General features: G+C 35.2%; 1 long non-coding RNA gene across 1 annotated transcript; it reads right to left on the reverse strand.

Moving 5' to 3' along the window:
• Positions 1–1,650: 1,650 nt before the first annotated feature.
• LOC107087984 lies at positions 1,651–4,924 on the reverse strand. Its single transcript, XR_001481362.1, has 3 exons — positions 4,677–4,924; positions 3,983–4,092; positions 1,651–2,924 (listed from the first exon to the last, which is right to left on the reverse strand). It is a non-coding gene; the product is annotated as an uncharacterized LOC107087984 (long non-coding RNA).
• Between the last annotated feature and the right edge of the window lie 1,873 nt (positions 4,925–6,797).

Below are 6,797 nucleotides of genomic sequence, written 5' to 3' on the forward strand. Positions count from 1 at the left end.
AGCCCATTGTCGCCATAGGCTGTCGCTACCCGACAGCGGCAACAAAACAAAAAAAGGTGGGACAGGCACCATGAAGAGGAGGAGGAATTACGTGACCAACGTGGAGTGAAAAGTAGTGATCATCTGTCCGACCGGTCAGTTAGCTGAGTTCACTATAAAGTCCACTGTATATCGTGATTGAGGGATTAGCACTGAAACCCACTTAGAAAGGGGATTGGTGCAGATAATATATTTTTGTTAATTTTTTATCCTTTTTTATGCATAGTCTTTAACTAAGTTTCTTAAATGGAAAATATACAATATAACACGAAGTACCAACTTTATACTGTATCAGCCATATATTACATCATAATCTCACAATAAACAGGAGTGCAGATATTAATTTGTTTGGAAAGCAGCTGTTTATAAAGCTGGCTAATTCCAGTAGGTGTTTTAAAAGGAAGACTGAACCCAATTACAATCCTGTTGCTGAACACTGAATAATAATCTTTTCTTAGTCAAGAAAATAAAAACTAATTCCAAAAAATAAAAATTAGAAAACTGTATGAAATCTTTTTGTAACCAATAATAATCTCTCGAACTTACAGATTTTTATGTTTTGGACCTACAAGGATATTTTTCTCAACTTCTCATCTGCTCAGAATATTCTTTTTTTTTTTTTGTAGATTGTTAAGCACAATGATTCATACTGTTTAATGTTTAAAGCTTGTTTTTTTCCCTTTTTAAAAAAAAAGAAATCTATTTTTGTAGCTTGAAAATAGTTTCAACCTGACAGTTAATGCCCCTCAAGGCAAAAAGTTTGAGAACTACTGCTTTATATGTTCTGTCCTTAACCAGCGTTTCAGGAAGATAAATAATAGTGCACCACTTTCTACTTTTATTCAAAATAAATAATCCTCAGCTACCACTAACCCAACCACCAAATGCAAACAATTCAACAGTCTAAAAGTTAAAGAATAGCATTTGCATAAACTGCTTTAAAGTTTTTCAGATTAGAGCTGTTTGGAGACGCTTTGTTCCTGCACTGCCAAAAATTTAAATCTAAATAAGTAATTTCTTCTTAAAATAAGTTAATTTGTACTCGGATTGACAAGGTAAGTTAGAATCTTTTTTTAGGGGTAAACATACTCATTCCATTGACAAATCATCTTATCTACCTGCTAAAATTAAGGGTAAATACATTTAGTTTAAGACGTTTTTTATTGTTTCTAGATCATTTTTGCAGTGGTGCCTCTAAGTTTATCTGTCTGCTTCAGCTAATCCTAGACTATATGTATTACTTAACTGGATATCTTTATAAATGCTATTATTGTGTACATATTAACAAAAGAGACTGTTAATTATCATATAAACATTTTTTTTCATGGCTTAGTTCAAACCTAAAGCCACAGTAAATTGAAAATTAAAAAAAAATCTACATTGAAAAGAAAAGAAAAACACATTTTCTAAGAGTTAAAAGTTTCATAAGCCAACCTTTGGTTGATCTAATTCAGAGGTAGTCAAGTTAATCTTAACTGCTTTTTGAATTTAAAAAAGTCACATGCAATACAATTCTAACAATCCCTTTAAGATTATGTGCTGGAAGACTTGAATTTTTGGGCATTTCACTCCAAAATTGATAATAACAACACAGTCAAAATCAGTTTCCATCACTTTTACTTCAATAGGTGCAGCTTTAATCTCAGGGGGGAAAACCTCAGTAGTAGTGTTAACTGTGAGTTACATAGAATAGCGTTTAAACGGTGCTACATGCTGTTAAATGGAAAGTTACAGGATCAGATCTACTGTTTACATGTATGAGGATAAATATATTTGGTGCAGTGCAGGTAGAGTCCCAGTGGTCTCCTACAGTCATTCGTTCTGTGACTCAGCCCAGGATGATTGGCCCACCGTCACAGATGTCAAAGTGAGAGACACGTTGAAGAGAGCACATATTTTCAGACAGACTTTAGCAGGGTTTGTTTGGATGAGTTAGCGAGTAGGATCTCCACATAAACCCTAAGGTCCAGTTATTCACCAGAGACGAGCCTTTGGGTTTTTCCAGCCATGTCATGAGATTGATTCGAAATGATACTTGGAGAACTTACCATTCTCCCCACCTCTACTACCCCTCCTTGTTGCCGTGGCAATTCTGTTTTGCAGCCATTTGTAGTCACCTTGTTATTCTGCGGCGTGCTTTGTCACACGAAGGATGAGCTTTGTTAAAGGACAGCTGGGTTAAAGTACCACGAAGCATGGTTTGTGTTTTCTTTTTCACACATGCAGCGCTTCTGTAGAGGCAGGAATGGGCTCCCTCACTTGTGGCTGCATTTGACTCATCGTACTGCAGTCAAGAGGTCAACAGGTACTTGTGCTCGTTCATCTGCTGGGTTTCTGCTTCGCTCTGCACCAACACAGGCAGCCTCTCTGGGTTTGAAGGGACGCCGCAGGCTCGGTAAACAACCAGGCAGAGCAGAAGGAGGAGGACGGCAACAACTGTGTTGCAGGCAATGGCCACCAAGGCGGCTGTGGACAGTCCTGTGGAGTTCTCTACAGCTTCCATTATGAACACTGAGCTGCAGAGAATAGGTTGCAAGGAATTAAATCTGCAGGATTAAATATGCTCATTGCAACAGATGGACTGAAACCATTCCTACTGTCCCACATTTAGATGGATCCAATGAGATGGTATGGATGGATCACAGATTAAAGCACTGATATTTAATCTTTATACAGATATAAAATCGATTATAATTGCTCATGCTGAGCTCGTTCAGTTAGAACAGACTTATGAGGAGCAGAGAGAATTTGCCCACATGTTCCCCAACAGAAGTGAAAGCTGGCTCTGTTTATCTTTGTAGATCCTTTATGATGAGATCAGCAAGTCATCAGAAATTAGCATTAATTAAGAGACTCCAGTAGATTTCAGTGAAGGCAGTCAGCGTCTGTAGGAAAGAAGCAAACAATATAAATTAAATAAATATTTTACATCAAAAGAAAAAAAAAAGTATTGCTTGGCCAATGAGCCTTTCAGCCTGGATTGACTGGATTTAGTCTCTATTTCGTCTTCGATTTTTCAGTATAAACAAAAACTATTTTATCAACAATCATTACTTCACTTATTTTTTCCAGAGAAGGTAAGAAAGCACAGTACTTTGAAACAGTATATATATATATATATATATACAGTATATATAAGGTTTAATTTTTGTTTTATCAGCATTTATTTGACAGTGACAAGAGAAACGTGTCTTTCAGATATTTTTTCCCATGCTTTTCAAAATATAAATTTAATTAAAAAAAAACAACAAAAACAATTGATAATCATTAGTTAATTGGATAAAAACTACAAAGTACTCCATTAAATGACATAGACAGCCTTAAACAAAATAAAACCAATCAGTCCAATTGTTTCATAATTGGAATCAGGTTAAATTACTTTCATTGGCTTTGTTTTTAAAGACTAAGAATCAGTTCAGGATCTGGTAGCCTGCAATGTAATGTAGCGACTATTTTTTTTCCATTATAATCCCTTAAATTAAAAAAATGTAATTTTAAAACAGAAACATTTCAGATTATTTCACTCTGACTGGAGTCTAAACTAAATTAACTAAATTAGATAATAAGTGTCGATATTAAACTGGATATTATATTTTATTTTTTGGCCCACACTTTACACTGAAAAGGGACAAAACAGGCCTTTATTTTCAAGTTTGCACATCTAATTTCAAATCGTAGAAAATTTGCTTCAAGCTTTAAATACAACTCATGTAAAGCTTTTGTATATGATGAGACAAGAATAAATAAACTGGCCTTGATTGTTGGTTGCTTGTAGTAACAAAGCCACATGCAGCAGACGCTGGCTATGCTTCCCTATCAATTTAAAGTGGAGTGCATTTTCAAAACCCAATCAAGCACTGTTTGCTTAGTGCAATCACATCAGGAATCCCAAACGAGCTTCTTTATTTTCACATGTATGTCTCTGCATGTTCCACAAAACAACCTGCTTTCTGCTGATGAGGACTGTGTCTGACGCACTGCTGCAGCTGTGGGTGCAAACATCTCTCGCACAGTGAGGCTTTGTGTTTATGTCAAAGAACAGCAAGGGACATCCTGAAAGAAATGAATGTCATTTTATCTTTTTTTTTAGTTAATATATTGGTAAATGAGGAATAAAAGAGCAAAAAAACTATGCTGAGCTGAACATAAACTTTATTCTCTGCGTAAATCTGATCAGGAACTGTCATCATTTTAAAGCTCATATTATTCGGAATTTTTTTATGCATGGTCACACCAAAACTAATATTAATTACCTTAAAATCACTTGAATCTTTCCAATATTTTATAATTTTTTTATGTAGTGGATTACATGTAAGTTATAGGTCTGAGCTTAAAAGTACTTCACCGTCCCAGAATAACACCCAAAGATGAAATGATCAGTTCTAAGATTGCATTGCTAATCTGAGCTGCAGAGATAACAGGTGGATCTGATAAAGTCACTGAATGATTGAAGCTGGACTGGAGGAGCTTCAAGCCCTCACTTTTAAAGGAAGGTTCTTAATATTACCTGCTATAGTTCTAAGCAGAGCTTGCTTTTAACAACAGTGCATGCCACTTAGGATAATGAGACTTTCATATTCTGTTTAGTCAAACTGCACTGCTATCTAATACAGTCTTTTTATTTGAATATCACTTACCAGAAGGAGCAGACCACCAGTTCAGCCTTTAAAGAAATATCCCACAGTCCACTTCTCTTCACGTGGAGAGCATCTCCATCTCTAGTTGCCTACCACACTCCTCCTCCTTTCTCATCTCTGCCCCTTCCTTTGCTTCCCCATCTGCTCCGAAACACTATACACATGATGAAGCAGGACCGCACAGTGGCAGCACAAGAGCTTTCCAATAAACAGAGATGCAGAGAGATGGAGAGAGAAAGAGAGGGAGAGAGGAAGAGGAGGGAGCTGTGCATGTGGATGTCAGCGGTGATATCAAGCGTGCGGGAGAGGAGAACGCCTTGGATGTAATTACACAGGTCTCCTGCTGCAAATGGAGGGAAGAGATGGGGAGGGTGTTATGATGGAAAACAAACAGAGCTGGATGTTGAACCAAACAATGGCTTATGCCTTGCACAGCAGTGTAGACAGTGGATGAAACATTTATTTCAAAGGTTTGGTTGAACCCTGGAAACAGAAGGAAATCACACTCAACAACTATGAGAAGAACCTTAGTGAAGTTTCAGTCTGTGGTGCTTTTAACCAAAAGCAAATCTCCACAGTTACTGGAAACTTCATCAGATTCCTGTGTGGTAGCTATGTCTGTTCTAATCTGTTGTTCTGCCCTGTCTCCTTAAAAAGCATGAACTCCATTAATTATTGTTTCTATCAGTACCTTTTTTTTCTTGGATAAAGAAAATGAACCCAACATGCGCTTAGTTAGGAGTAAGGCCAAATTTACAGCTTCTGATACTACACTGCAAAAAAATGAAATCTAAGTTAAGTAATTTAAAGTAAGTAGTATTTAAAATAAGAGCTTTTTTTTCTCTTCAATCGAGCAGGTAAATCAGAAACTGTGCCAATGAAATACAATAATTTACATTAAAAAAATGAAAAAAAAAAAACTGCAGTCTCCTATTTCAACTAATTAATTATTTCTTTAATAATTAATTCTAATTATCTTAATTTAAGGGTAAAATGCTCATTCCACTTGCAGATTATCTTATTTACCTACTCAAATTACATTTATTTTAAGTATTTTGTACTCATATTTAGATCGTTTTTGCAGTGCACTTACTATACAGTGCAAAAAAGATCCAGAAATATGTAAAACATTCTTAAATTAATTGTATTTACCCTTAATTTAAGTAGGAAAATAAGATAATTTGCCAATAGAATTTGTATTTTTATTCCTAAAATAAGATAATTAGATAATATGCACTGATATGCTGGAATTGAAATAAGACAATTTTTTTTCCTATTTTAAATGTCAATTTTCTTGTTCCATTGGCAAAGTGTCTTACTTACCTGCTCAATTAACCTCTTAAAACCCACCGGGTTTCCACCGGACATGATGTAGAACAAATATAATACAATGAAACCTGCTTTTTCTTAGGAATGTCTTTATTACTGCTGTTCAAAAAAGACCTATCATTTTCGAGAATATAAAACAACAACTTTGAGTCATGTTTGAACTGGTGCATACTTACCCAATTTTGATTTATAAATTTTAGAAACTAGATGGTGTTAGCTTTCAAATAATGATTGCACATGTAATTTGGGTTTACAGTTCAGGTAAGTTATTTGCTTTTCCACTTGGGTATAGAAAATAGGCTAGGATTACCCGAAATGAGGTGGATGTTAAGAGGTTAAAGAAAAAAAAAACCACTTATTTTAAGAGAAAAATTACTTATTTAGATTTCTATTTTTTGCAGTGTGTGCAGTACAGAAACAGGTACCCTCTTTCAATAGTTCAGATGTTTCTCAAATAACATTATTAAAACACTTTTTTAATAAAAAAAATAAATCCCAGCAGACAGGTCAGGAAGAAAGTTTTAGAGAAGTCATATTTCAGTTTTTAAATCACACATTCAAAGAATTGTGATATCTTCAAAAATTTTCCAAGAAGAAAAGCCATTGTTGAACAAAAGCCATACATCGTTTTCTTCAGTGAAATGTGGAAGTCTCTGATCCGATAAAGCTAATATGAAACCTTTTCTTTTCAATACAAATCACTTGGTCTGGGGCTGAGTAAGGCTTCACAATACCATCCACTCTGTAGATAGAGGTCAGCCTTTCAGCAGGACTACAACCCTTAATGTTCAA

The sequence above is a fragment of the Cyprinodon variegatus genome, unplaced genomic scaffold, assembly GCF_000732505.1.
Source record: "Cyprinodon variegatus isolate N-32 unplaced genomic scaffold, C_variegatus-1.0 Scaffold202, whole genome shotgun sequence".
Taxonomy (NCBI): domain Eukaryota; kingdom Metazoa; phylum Chordata; class Actinopteri; order Cyprinodontiformes; family Cyprinodontidae; genus Cyprinodon; species Cyprinodon variegatus.